Here is a 14,138-nt window from a genome sequence, read left to right as displayed (position 1 = left end):
TATTTCTTCTGTCTTTGTTTCATAAGACATATGCTGGATGTGACACTTCTGAGCACTGGCTCAAAATTATTTGTCCTGTCATTAACTGACTCCATGGGCAAGTCACTCCTCAATACTTTGTGGCTTATGCACGAGTTTCAGTTTTAACAGAGGTGGCTTCAGGGAAATGAAACCATTCAGAATCACCAAGAAAATAGGATAACTGCTCAGATTGTAGTAATTTGCCTCTTTAAAATGATCTTATGATCTCTAAGAGCCCTTGTAACTATAAAATTCTGTTTTCATTGTGCCCCTAACTTTAGTTGTGTTATATATTAGTAATTGTGCCCATTTTTAGGATATAATTGTGACTGAAGAGTAAATAAATGCAGCTGGAATTTTAAAAAGAAGGGCATGTCTATCAAAAAATCACTGAGAATCCTGTTTGCACTGCAAATTATTCTTGAAATAACCCTTAAGAAATTTACCAAGTGAGAAAGGAAAGCCCACTATATGCATTGTGAGGGGAGGGAGGGATATTTTCAGAGTAAAGTCAACGCCTGTCTTCCAGAAGAAATGTTCAGGTTTTTGCTCTTAAGAAATAACGTCCCAACTCCTTACCACTGTCTCCTACTCTTCCTCATTTCCTCTTCTAATCTTCCAGAACCTGGCACCTCACCCAGGTCTTTAATGAAAACTTTGTTACTACGCATTCCTGTTTCACAAAGCTGTCACAGCAATTACAAACCGCAATTTGTGGCTTATTGCAGTATATTATTAACACAATCATGAGACACTGCCATTTGTCTGGAAAACAAAATCTTTTCTATTTCTGTGGCTCGTTTTGCATGTTGCTACAGGAGGAAATTAACCAATATAGACTCCTATTAGAAGTATATTTATTCTCAAGTTTTTATCCATGTGAACTTCATAAAACAGCCATTTCTAACAAAAACAGACCAATTATTTGTGATTAAGTGTTCAGCTGAATACAAAATATGTATTCCAAAGTTGACTCTTCAAATAACTATTTAGAATTTCACCTTTTATCCATTCCCTCCCTCAACAAACAGTGTCAATTTTCTGCTATATGCCAGGCAGTATCCTAGCGACTGGGGAATCAGAATCAAAACAGATTAAAAAAAACAAAACAAAACAAAACAAAACAAAAAAAAACTAACAAAAATCTGTACCTCTTGGAATTTATATTGTAGATGGGTAATAATAAGAGATATTATCTTCTAGTCCAGCGCTCAACTAGGGGTGATTTTATCTGTCCCCCCAGAAATTTGGCAATTTCTGAGGGCAGTTTTGCTTGTCACAACTGGGGAGAAGGGGTGCTGCTGACATCTGGTGAGTAGAGGCCAGCAATGCTGCTAAACATCCTACATAGGCAGTATGGGACAGCCCTCCACCCCACCCCCAATAAAAAACTATCCAGCTGAGATTGAGAAACCTGGGACTAATCTTTAATGTTAGAAGTCAGAATGTTGGATACCCTTAAGAGAGTAGTAGCTGGAAGAGGGCCTAAGGTGGGGGAGGCTTCTGGATGCTGATTACATGAGTGGACTTATTATGCAAAAATCCACTAAACTCTGTTCTTATGATTTGTGTGTTTTTCTATAGGTATAATTTAACATGTATAGCCACTACATTCTTTGAAACTCTTTCCAACAAGAGTGAGGGGTCTATGTCCCCTGCCCTGTAACCTTATATCTGTGACTGCTTAACCAATGTAATATAGCAGGGTCTGTGCCAGCTTCCAGATCCAGACCTTAGGAAATTGACAGTTTCTACTTCCTGTCACTTGGGATGCTTACTCTTGGGTACCAACCACCATGCTCCTCAGAAGCCCAAACAATCCATGGAGAGGCCCTTGTGGAGATACCCCCAGGCCCTCAAAACTGATTGACCTTCAACCTGACAGCCAGCATCAACTTGCCAGCAATGTGAGTAAACCATCCTGAACTTGGTCTTCCAGCCTCTACTCAAACTACCTCAGCTGACATCAAGTGGAGAAACCTAAGCCTCCCCCACTGAGCCTTGCCCAAATTGCAGATTCATGAACTAAATAAGTAATGGCTGTTAATTTAAGCCATTAAGTTTTAGGGAAGTTTGTTAAGCAACAATCTGTAACTGGAACAATGTTAAGTAAATCAAAATTTTACTTTAGAAAGGAGAACTATAGCCATATAGCTTTGGGAAATTCTTGGTTAAATACAGTTTTAAAGTCTTTCTTACTGTAGGGGCACCTAGGTGGCTCAGTCGGTTGAGCATCTGACTCTTGATTTCCTTCAGGTTATGATCCCAGAGTCGTGGGATCAAGCCCCATGCTTGGGATTCTCTCTCCCTCTGCCTCACCCTTGCATGTGTGTATGCCTAAACTGTCTCTCTGAAATAAATAAAGTCTGTCTTACTGTAGAACTTTTAATGGGCTGATGTGTTTTGTGTTTCTGTACAAGAGTAGCCAGTGTTTCTCAAACATTTTTAACCCCAGAATCTATATTTTCAGGCATCATCTTGCAGGATTGGTGCTCAATGGATCAGACTTTAAGAAAACTACGCTAACGTAATTTTAAGAAAATTACGCTACATAATTCAGAGTTAATATCAGCATAGGTTTAACTGGAAAATTCATCTGTAATGCAGTTAATTCTGATAATAAGGTGAAATAATCTTAAATTTGCCTAATGAAAAATTATCTAATTATTTGAAAAGTTGTAATGGTAGTTTAAAAGATTAGATGACATACCAATAGTTATTTCAAAGTCCCTGAGATCATAATCAATGGCTACATAAATTTAAAAAAGAAAAGCCACTGAATTATGTTTTACTTAGAAAATAATAGTAGCAATGTATACCTTGATGCTGAATGTTATAAAATGCTTTCCATGTTTTTTTAAATTCTCACTTGATCTTAAGTTGAACTCTACAACATACTTCTAATATACCTTTGGAAATTTGGCTGTTTGTCTTGTCCTTAAAAAGTAACACTGGATGGAAATGGATAAATTGAGGAAATATATCCTGGCTCATGGCTAGTGGAGCTCAAGTTTATTCTTCATTGTCATCATCCAAAATTAAATGGAGGTTGTGTTTTTTGTTTTCTTCTCAAAGACCAATCCCCATGTCCTCCATATCTCAGCTCGGGCATTTCATTTCAGCATGAGGGAACTTTGGAATAAAAACACAATGTTAGGGGCACCTGGGTGGCTCAGTTCATTGTCCAACTTCAGCTTAGATCATGACCTCACGGTTCATGAGTTCAAGACCCGTGCTGGCAGTGTGGAGCTTGCTTGGGATTCTTGCTCTCCCCTCTCTCTCTTGCCCTCCCTTGCTCATACTTTCTCTCTCTCTCAAAATAAATAAATAAGCAACTTAAAAAAAAACAAAACAGTGTTAAAGTATAGCATTATGAAGGCTAGGATGCTGACCAGTTTTTCAGGAGCCCCTTGCCATCATTCCCCTTTAACCTTTCAAATGCTCTGCTGGAGCCTGACCTCTGGAGGTAGAGTTCTCCACTCAGTCTTTTATTCCATGCTTACCCTGGATCTACAGTGCCCTGCTTTCCATCCCAGAGCCTTACTACCAAGTCTTAACCACCCTGATCTATGCCTGATTGCTGGAAAAGTTATTTTCTGTATGAACCTTCACGTTCAAATTGTGCTGACACTAATCACCTCACTTCCAAACCAACTGAGTTAGGAATTCTGGTTTCTAGATTTCTCCTTGGCTTGTAGAAAGACCATTTGTTTGGCTTTTGTGCATCACACAGAAGCACACTACCAAAAGGGCAGGAGAAGGCTGAAATCCAGCCTACCTTTCATTAACTAGGCTGAGTGTCTGGGAGTCTGTCAGCCCAAAAGGACATCTTTTTCTGGATTTAACAAAGATAATTTATAAAGTAGTGTTTGTGCTGGCTTCTACCATAGGTCTCCGTGTAGTCATTTGAACAGCCAGGATGTTCTCTTTTCCTATCTTTTCTGTTACCTTAGGCTCTGTCCCATTCTATACTATATCAGACATGTCCACTAAATATTAGAGATTTGACTGAGTGATTTGTAAAACATTCTGTGCCCTCACATTCTATGATTCTGTATTCTGTTCTTGCTAATTCTGTGCCCTCACATTCTATGATTCTGTATTCTGTTCTTTCTAATTCTGTGCCCTCACGTTCTATGATTCTGTATTCTGTGCTTGCTATCTTGCCTCTTCTTATGGACCCAGTGCTCTGTCCCTCTGGCTGGCAGGCTGTCATCTAATCTAATGCCCTGCTACAGTATAATTTTCAGCTCTTTCTGACCCACCCAGACATCATCCCCTTTTACAACAACCTTATTTTAAAGATGCCCAAACACCCAATTAAAATTTTAAAGGCAAATCCTTTAAAATTGACATCTATTATATCCACTGACATCTATTATAACTTTTTTAAATAGTTGAAAACTATGATCACTTTTTAATCAGGTCATTTTCTTTTCAGAGAAAAAATCTAAAATAATAGTAACAGGTTGTAAATACCTCACCGAGGACAGGAGAAGATGGATGTCCCAGCTCAGAGAGCTAATTCATTCTTCCTCTGCCTTTTTGCTCTATACAGGCCCTCAGCAGGTGAATGATGTCCACCTGCCTTGGCGAGGGCAGACTTCCTTTGCTCACTGTGCCAATTTAGATGCTGGCCTTTCCACAACACCCTCACAGACACACCCAGGAATAAGGTTTTACCAGCTACCTCAGCGTCACTTAGACCAGTTGACTTTATACGTAAAGTTAACACGGCGCCATGCCACATAACACTACTTGGAACTGTTAGATGCATACAACGAAATGGATGAATCTGAAAAAATTGAACTAGTGAAAGAAGCTGTGACAAAAGGGTACATTCCATTTGTACTGTGAATGGAAACTAAAATACAAATTAAACTATAGTGATGAAAGATAGATATCGATGGTTGTCTGGAGGCAGGTGAGAGAGAAATTACACAGAGTCATATGGAAACTTGGAGGGGAGCAGTAAATATGCGCCTTATTTTGATTATGGTGATAGATTCACAGGTGAAGATATATGTCAAAACCTACCAAATTGTACAGTTTAAACATACAATGTATTGTGCCAATTATACCTTGATGAAACTGAAAAACTTACTTTAATGATGCTATCTAATCAAATAATAACCTAATCAAGGCATCATTACAATTATAATCAATTAATAATTATTGTGACTTTGTATCTTATTCAAAATCAACTCATATTGTCTTAATAATAATAAAAAACCCAGGTTTACATTATGGCTATGCACATAATGAAAGTTTACACTCAGAGTCCCCAGGTGAAACATTAAGAAATGGTCCTTCACTCTAATTGAAAATTGAAAATCCATTTTCATAGAAAAGACAAATGGAGGGATGACCTGAGTGGGCTTTGGTACCCCCAATATCCCCATTGACAACCATTCCTTCCATTCTTTGAAATGGACATATTTTATAGACACAGTTTTTCTGAATGGTATATAAAGTGCTATGTAAATAAAGCTTGGAAGTAAGTCCTCGAGCCTCCAGTTCCAAATAAACTATCCATAAGCCCCCTATCACCACATACAATTCTGGGTCACCACTGGGAGAGACTTCCCCCTTTTTGTGACCCTTCCTATAATACAGAAGCCACTTGGGTGGTTTTTATACCTGTGATTAGCACCAATAATTATGCTGAGATTTGTAGAACATTTTGCTTCTAATCAGTATTCACTGAATTTCTCAAAATGTAGGCTTCAAGTGGAAACCTGCAAGTTCTTTGCTCTCATTGAAACTTTCTGCCTCACTCAGGAGACCATCCTAATTCCGTTCTACAGCTTTGCCTTTCAAATGTTTGCTGGTTCACATAACAACAAGGATTAGGGAATTATTAAAGGATAAAGACTGCTTTGAAGCTAAGTATTACTGCCATCCAATTCCAGCCCCACCGATCTAGCTAAACCCACAAACTGAGAAGCACTAGCTCTTTCAGAGTGCTTTCCTTGTCTTCCTCTCAAGTCTCATGATTTACTTTCCCAAAGGGAGGTTATGTTCCATTATGTTTTGATAGCATCCAGATTCTCCAGATAAACTCATTTACAACGTGGTATACTCCCGTAAACCAGGCCAACTGAATTATTTTCAAATTACTCACCCCTTTATTGAGCTGGCAAAACAAGCTAGCTGGATTATTAATATAAAAGCACTGTAAGGTGATATGCTTCTTCAGCTTCAATGAAACATCAATTTTATAAAATAATGAGCGCTTCTGCGTAGTCAACGCATAACTCTTTATGTGCTACCCAGAAGTAAAAATTCACTATTCTCTCAACCAGAGCAGGTAGTAAATTAACCAGAGGATTTAACACTGTTTCAGTAACAGTGTCAAGCAATGAGAGGATGGAATTAGGGTTTGGAAGAAAGGAAAGAAGGTAGGAAGGAAGGAAGGAAGGAAGGAAGGAAGGAAGGAAGGAATGAAGGAAGGAAAGAAAGGAAAGAAGGAAGGAAGGAAAGAAGAAAGGACAGTAATGTTTCTGATATAAAAGACATTTCATCATTTACAATTTGCTTAACATGAGTTAAGAGTGCAAGAGGACACACAGTTAAATGATGCTGGTCGATATTTTAATATGAGAAGCCAGAGTTGAGGACCAAAAGCCAGAGACAGGTGCTATCCTTAGCTGTATCAGCTATCTTTGAAAGGGCTAACAGTGTGGGGTTTTACTGACAAATTTGAAGCGTCATTGGACCTGCAAAAAACAGGCTTTGCTACAGATGTGGTACTGAATGTGTTACCCAGTTTCCTCTTTCAGGTCTAAGGGTTTATTTCCTCAGGCAATGGGGGTCAGTTCTCTACAGAATTGACTCCTCCAAAAAGTTTCCTTTCCCCAGCCCACAAGGTCTTCCTGAGATAGTCTCAGCCATTGACTGGTTAATGCCAGATGCCACAAGTCCTGGCCCTCCCACCTCGCAGCAGGACAGCTCTGAAGGGCCATCCCAACCCTGGAAATCACAATGGGTTTAGCTGAGGCTTTTGTTGAGACTGTTTCACAGTCTACCTTCTTCCCACCTGATCCTGCTTCCTTCCCTTCCACAGATGAACCCAAGAGTGTTTGCCAAGCAATAAACTTATAGCACACTTATCTCTGTCTCTGAGCTGACTTCCCCAGAACCCTCTTTCTCCCCCAGCTTTTAGTGAGACATAACTGACATATAACACTGTGTGATTTTGAGGGGTACAACGTGTTGACTTATATACTGCAAAATGACTGCTATTATAGCCTTTAGCTAACACCTCCATCATATCACATAATTACCATTTCTTCTTTGTGGCAAGAACATTTTAGATCTACTCTCTTAGTAACTTTCAAGTGCATAATGCAGTACTATTAACTATAATCACAATGCTGCACATTAGATCCCCAGGACTTATTCACCTGGGAGCCTGTATTCTTTTTTTTTAAATCATTGTTTTGTTTTGTTTTTAAGTTTATTTATTTATTTTGAGAGAGACAGAGACAGTGCAAGTGGGAGAGGGGATGAGAGAGGGAGAGAGAGAGAATCCCAAGCAGGCTCCAAAGCACCACCAGCACAGAGCCCAACACGGGGCTCGAACCCACGAAACTGGGAGATCACGACCTGAGCCAAAACCAAGAATTGGGCACTCAACTGACTGAGCCACCCAGGTGCCCCCGAGAGCTTGTATTCTTTGACCAACATCTCCCTTTTTCCCCTACCCTGCAGCCCCTGGTAGCCATCATTCTAGTCTGTTTCTATGGGTTTAGCTCTTTTAGATTCCACATATAAGTGATATCATACAGTAGTTGTCTCTCTCTGATTTATTTCACTTAGCCTTCAAGTTCCATCCATGTTCTTGCAAACACAGAATCTTTTTCTTTCTCACAGCTGAATAATATCCCATTGCATATATATACACACATATATATACCACACACACTATATGTGTATACATATACTATATGTATATGTATGTATATATATATATATATATATATATATATATATGTCTGTGTGTGTATATATATATATATATGTCTGTGTGTGTGTGTATATATATATATATATATATATATATATATATATATAATGCCACATCTTTATCCATTTATTCATTGACAGACACTTAGGTAGTTTCCATATCTTGGCTCTTGTGAATAATGCTGCAATGAACAGGGGAGCCAAAACCCCTTTTATTTATTTTCATCTTATTTTAAAATTATAAACAACAAAACGGGATATAAAGTGGAAGATTAAAATCCCACACCCCCCCCTACTCCCTTAGTTTCCTACAAGGACCACTGTTAACTGTTGCTTGTATGTCCTTCCAGAAATGTCCTCTAAGTCTACAACCATATCTATGTTATATATATGTCACCTTTTTGTGAATGAGAGTATAATATGTAAGGTTTATGCAACCTGATTGGTTTCATTTAAATATATTCTGTTTATCTTACCGTATCAGTATACATTTCTTCAGAGTGGTTCCGTATTATATTATACAGATAAACCATTATTTTTTAAACAAACTTTCCTGCATGAGTAGGTAGGTAGTTTTTGTTTTTCCCCTTTCACAGATAATATTTGCAAGGAACATCCTTGAATGTTATCTCTCCCCATTTATGTGGTATATCTATAGTGTAAATGTGTAGAAGTAGAATTAATTCCTAGATCCAATGCTGTGAGAACTACAAAAAATTTTAAGATATGCCAAATCATTTCCCTAAAAAGCAACCCCAATTTAAATTTCAAATATTCCTCAAATCAGTGCAAAAGAATGCCTCTTTCCTCACATCCTCATCAGCCGTGGGCATAACAAGATGTTTTAATCTTTGCCAATAACAATAGATAGGAAATATTACTTCATAGTAATATAAACATATAAGATGCCTTTGTGTGAACTTTAAAAAGGTGTCCACCGGTTGAATGAATTTTAAAAATACCTATCCCCCTCCCCACAACCTTCTAGGTAGACAGAGGCCATGCCAAAAGATGGAATTTGGCATTCAGAATTTCATTTTCACCCCACTCTCCTCCTTGTCCAGTCATCTTTGCACAGTGCCCAGACCAAACAAATGTGCATGCAGCCCTGAAAACTTATTGTTTCAAATTGCATTTCTTTAACTATGAGGCAAGCCCATACAACCCTCAGTGTTTTTATTGGTCATTTGTTTTTCATTTTTCCTTTATGAAGAGCTGTTCCGAGTAGCTGGAAATCCAGTAAGGCGGTATTCTCATGAATCTGTGTAATACCCCAATAACACAGATGAATAGTCCATGATAATATCATTTGGTATTTTACATACTTCATTGAAACAAGTTGTGTTTACATTTAGTCATTCCAGGCCATTAGCTCATCTGCCCCAACTACAGTTGTATACCCAAATGTACGAAGCAATTCCTAGATATTTGTCCTCTTTTAAAAGTACTAGAAGTAATGATAATGGTAATAGATACCAGTGCCTAGTATATGGGGAGCATTTCAGAAGACAGTATAGCCTAGAGATCCCCCCCCCCCACTAGCTGTGCTTAAACTGTGGCACACATTCTGAGGTCTCATTGACTATATTCTGGCCTCTGCTCTGCCTCTTACAAACTGTGCAGCTTGGACAATTTGCTTTACCTGTCTGAAACTTAAGTCTCCTCACCTCTACAATGGGGCTAACAATAATAGTACCTCCCTGATGGGGTTGTGGTAAAGATTAAATGATACAGTATATGAAAAGCACTCAATATGGCACCTGGTGATTAATCAGTGTTCAACAATTGTGAGCTATGTTGACTGAGTGTCATACGTACATTATATGACTCTCCTGATTTAACCTAACGAACTTCGGTGATTCCCTTTGGCCAGCACAATAATGTTATTTTGGAAGTGTTCCTTAGAAGTGTAGAGGCACCCAGGGGCTGCCAGAGGGAAAAGGAATGTGAGAGAGCTAAGGCCAGGAAGGCTTCTAGAACCTTCAATCAGAATAGTTCCACTTTTTTTTTTTTTTTAAGTTTATTTATTTATCTTGAGAGAGAGACAGAGCAAGAGAGCAGGGGAGGGACAGAGAGAGAATCTTAAGTAGGCTCCACACTATAAACAAGGAGCCACACCCAACGCAGGGCTCCATCCCCCCAGACCATGAGATCATGACCTGAGCTGAAATCAAGTGTCAGATGTTCAACCAGCTGAGCCACCCAGGCACCCCAGAATAGTTCCACTTTAATAGGTCTTTTATACTGGGATTCCAAATAAAACTTAATATGAAACAAGTGTCCTTTTTTTTTTTTTTTTTTTTTTTTAAGTGAAACTTATCCTGAGCCATGGGGTTGGGGGAAAATCCTGGCCTTCAAGGTCTTCCATAGTTTGGCTTTAACCTACTTTTCCAGATTTATCTTCCCTGATAGCTACAAACATCCTATTCATACAATGGTTTGTTTGCTGCCTGCACCCTATTATTCCTTAGAGATGGGCCAATTGTCATTTATCTTGGTATTTTCAGAGACTAGAAGAGTGCCTGACACCTAGCAGACAGTAAGTATTTGTTAGATCAATAAATCAGTAAATGAAACCTCCTTTTCAGTTAAATTTGTCTCCTAGACACCTCTCAAGTGTGTTTTGTTTCTTTCGGGGCCTTTGCTCATGGAGGTGCCCTTGTCCAGAATGCCTCTCACCTTCTCACCTCCACTAAATTCTTAATTCAATCTTTTTCAAAAAAAAAATTTTTAACATTTATTTATTTTTGAGAAACAGTGAGACAAAGTGTGAGCGGGGGATGGGCAGAGAGAGAAGGAGACACAGAATCTGAAGCAGGCTCCAAGCAAGCAGTCAGCACAGAACCTGATGCGGGGCTCGAACCCACAAACTGTGACATCATGATCTGAGCCAAAGTGGGATGCTCAACCGACTGAGCCACCCAGGTGCCCCCTTAATTCAGTCTTTAAGACTAAAATAAAATGACAGGTTTCCTAAAACCCGAGGTTTCCTATAATGACCCTTCTAGTTAGGAAACCTCCTTCCTCTCAACTCCATGGTTTATGAGTTGCCTGTAAATTCACTTAGTACTTGAGCATGGATTACTTTCTACTGACATTATCTGCGTATCTTATTTTCCTATTGTGGAGAGCAGTGACTGTCTTAAAGTCTTTATTTCCCCTTCATTGCTTAGCCCAGTCTCATACATAGCATGTGCTCAATAAACATTTAAGGAATGGATTAACAAACAAATGAATAAATCAATATTTGATCCTTTGATATCCCAGCCAGCATACCTCCAGAAAATGGGGGTTATACAACAGGAAGTGAGAGTGAGACGTTGATTCTCAAAAGTTTCAAATACGGGACTCCTAGCAATGAACATTTGTGCTCCTGGGGCAGGCAGATGAGGAAATCCTCAATTCCATACCTATCAAGTGACAATCGTATAGTTTTACAATAGCGTGAGGTTAAGTGTAGGTCACAAAGCAAAAATAAAAGAAAGTATTTTTTTACTCTCTACTAACAGGATGATAACATGTTTGGAGACAAATCCCTTCTTTCTGCATCTTCTACGAAGTAAAAGCTGGGCAGCATAAGAAACTGCCTTCTATGAAGAACATCTATAAAGAACAGCGTTTCAGATATCTATTCCTAGTAACAAACCATTCCCAAAAATGGTAACTTAAAATATTGATGTTATATTATGTCTCACAATCCTATGGGTTGACAATCGGGAGTCCTCTTTTTCAGACTCAGCTGGGGTCACTTATGTGGCTGCAGTCATCTGACCCCTTGTCTGGAGCAAGATGGTCTCACGTGTTTGGCAGTTGGAGCTAGCTGTCTGTTGGGGCCCAATGGCCATCCTTCATGTAGGCCAAACCAGGCTTCTGCACAGCGCAGAGCGTCTCAGGATTTCAAGATGGTAAAGGCAGAAGCTGCAAGGTCTCTTAAGGTCTAGGTGGTGAAATTCACACAGCATCGCTTCTGTCACATTCTGTTAGTCAAAGCAAGTCACAAAGCCAGCCCAGTTTCAAGTGGTAGAAAATTAGACTCCATTTATTGATGGTAAGAGCAGCCAAGTCACATGGCAAAGGGGCATGGATGTCAGGAGGTGAGATTCCTTGAGGGGCCATTATAATGACCTCCAACAGGCAGATCTATACACTTCATTAATGTTGCTCATCCCATTTATACACCCCCCCATTATTCTAGGGAGTGAGAACCACCTGAATATTTTTAGTCAACGGAGACTAACTTCCGTGTTTTTTTTTTAATTAAAAAAAATAATACAGACTCATGGGAGAAAATTTAGAAATCTTGCCAAAGCAAAGGAAAGAAAATAGCAATCACCCATAATCCCACCACCACCAAAATAACCACTGTTAGGATTTAGGTATATATCCATCCAGACTTATTACAAAACACTAGGATTAATATATAGGCTACCTGAACTATTTACAATTGTACACTTTCTTCCCAGGCACTGTGCTGTGTAGTTTGCATAGGTAATCTCAGTTCACATTCACCACAATCCTATGAGATAGATACTATCATTATTTCCATTTTACAGAAGAGAAAATTGAGGCTTAGAGATGTTAGCTAACTTGCCTAATGTCATGTATACACATACATGAATATACACATACATCAATCATAGTGTTATAAACTCCCTTTTCCATATAATTTTACAACATGCAAATACGCTTACTTGATAGCTTTTGAATGGACTAAATCAAAATTGAAAAGCAACAATGACTTTACATTATTTGAGATTTGGGTTCCTCGCCATGATTGCTTCTTGAGTCTGTCAGGTGCTTGCAGATTAGAACAAAATAATGATGTGTGCCCCTCACAGCAAGGCACTAGCTTTAAAATTTAAATCTTTTATAAGAGCCTCAAGGCTCCATTTTGGCAAAGTTGGTTTGTGGAGAAAATAGCATCTGAATTTTTTTTGATGTTATGACACATTTCCTAAAAGCCCGACAGCGGGAGTGCAAAGTTGGAACATGTCCATTCCTCCAAAGAGTTGAAGAGTGGGAAGTGACAGGCATCAAGGACCACAGTGAAACTAAAAATCTTTCCAGGGATAAGATGTTTGTTTTTTGATACAAGATACTAAATTGATCATCTAGTGCTCAGTAAATGAATATGTCCAATGACATGTGCCTTACATTTCCATCTTTAATATCCAAAGTTTGTACATTCTCAGGCAAAAATTGGCAGGGATTTGTGGAGGTAGGAGGAAAGTGGCAGGTGGAAAGGTTTGGGAAGAAAAACAGTAAGATCCCTTTTTACATGAAATTGTAGGTTAATAACATGAGAAGATGTGAACATAGCAAATGTAATACAAGAACCAATATAAGCATACAAAATACACTGAAGTACTTTGCAATTACTTTCTAAGTTTGGTGCTCATTTGTTCTTGTTTGTGGAAGGGTGACTTGGTTATGATTCACCTCAATTTCTAGCCATCAGAAATAAAAGATTCAGCATGCTTTGCTGGACGGATTTTTAAAGATTAAGCCCTTTAATCCAATTACTAAAATTGTGCTCACAGTTCTCATTTCCAGCTAGCAATATAATAATAAAGATAAATTTATGAACAAGGCATTTACTAATAAAGAAGAGAAATTTGTATAGGCCTAATGCAGCTTTTTTACTTTGCAGATATCATAGCGTTTTCACCATTGGTGGAAGAAACCAATTAAACAGAATGACCTTTCCATGTGCTGTTGGTTATGCAGCCCTCCTGTTGAGTATTTACCTTTGGAAACAAGAAACCTTCGATTCCTAAATTCCTCTTTCATAGCATTATGATATGCCCAATCAAGTAAAGATTTAATGCTGGAAGTTTGGTTATATTTTAAGACACTATTGCTAAATAAGTTCTTTCTCAGATGCCAATTACAACAGATTGGAAATGGCTGCCTAAAATACTGAGTTGAAATGGATTCTGAGGTTGAGTGTCGGAGTTCAAAAGGAGAGTTCTGAGATCATTAGTGACTGCTGCCACTGGCGGGCTCCCCAGGGAACAGCAGTGGCCAGGCCTCATTGTTATCTCTGCTAAGATGTAAGAAAATATTACTTTACATGGAAACATGTTTGATATTAATATTCTTTCTTCAAGATCAACATGTATTTATTGAACAACAACTTTGTTCCAGAA

At 38.6% G+C, this 14,138-nt stretch overlaps 1 long non-coding RNA gene across 1 annotated transcript; it reads left to right on the top strand.

The window, feature by feature from the left end:
* The first annotated feature begins 1,635 nt into the window (after positions 1 to 1,635).
* Positions 1,636 to 13,718, top strand: LOC122202794. The gene is made up of 3 exons (XR_006194883.1): positions 1,636 to 1,928; positions 11,499 to 11,649; positions 13,640 to 13,718. It is a non-coding gene; the product is annotated as an uncharacterized LOC122202794 (long non-coding RNA).
* Positions 13,719 to 14,138: the final 420 nt, after the last annotated feature.

Source organism: Panthera leo, chromosome D2 (genome assembly GCF_018350215.1).
Source record: "Panthera leo isolate Ple1 chromosome D2, P.leo_Ple1_pat1.1, whole genome shotgun sequence".
NCBI lineage: Eukaryota > Metazoa > Chordata > Mammalia > Carnivora > Felidae > Panthera > Panthera leo.
This window is presented reverse-complemented; position numbering and strand designations above follow the sequence as displayed.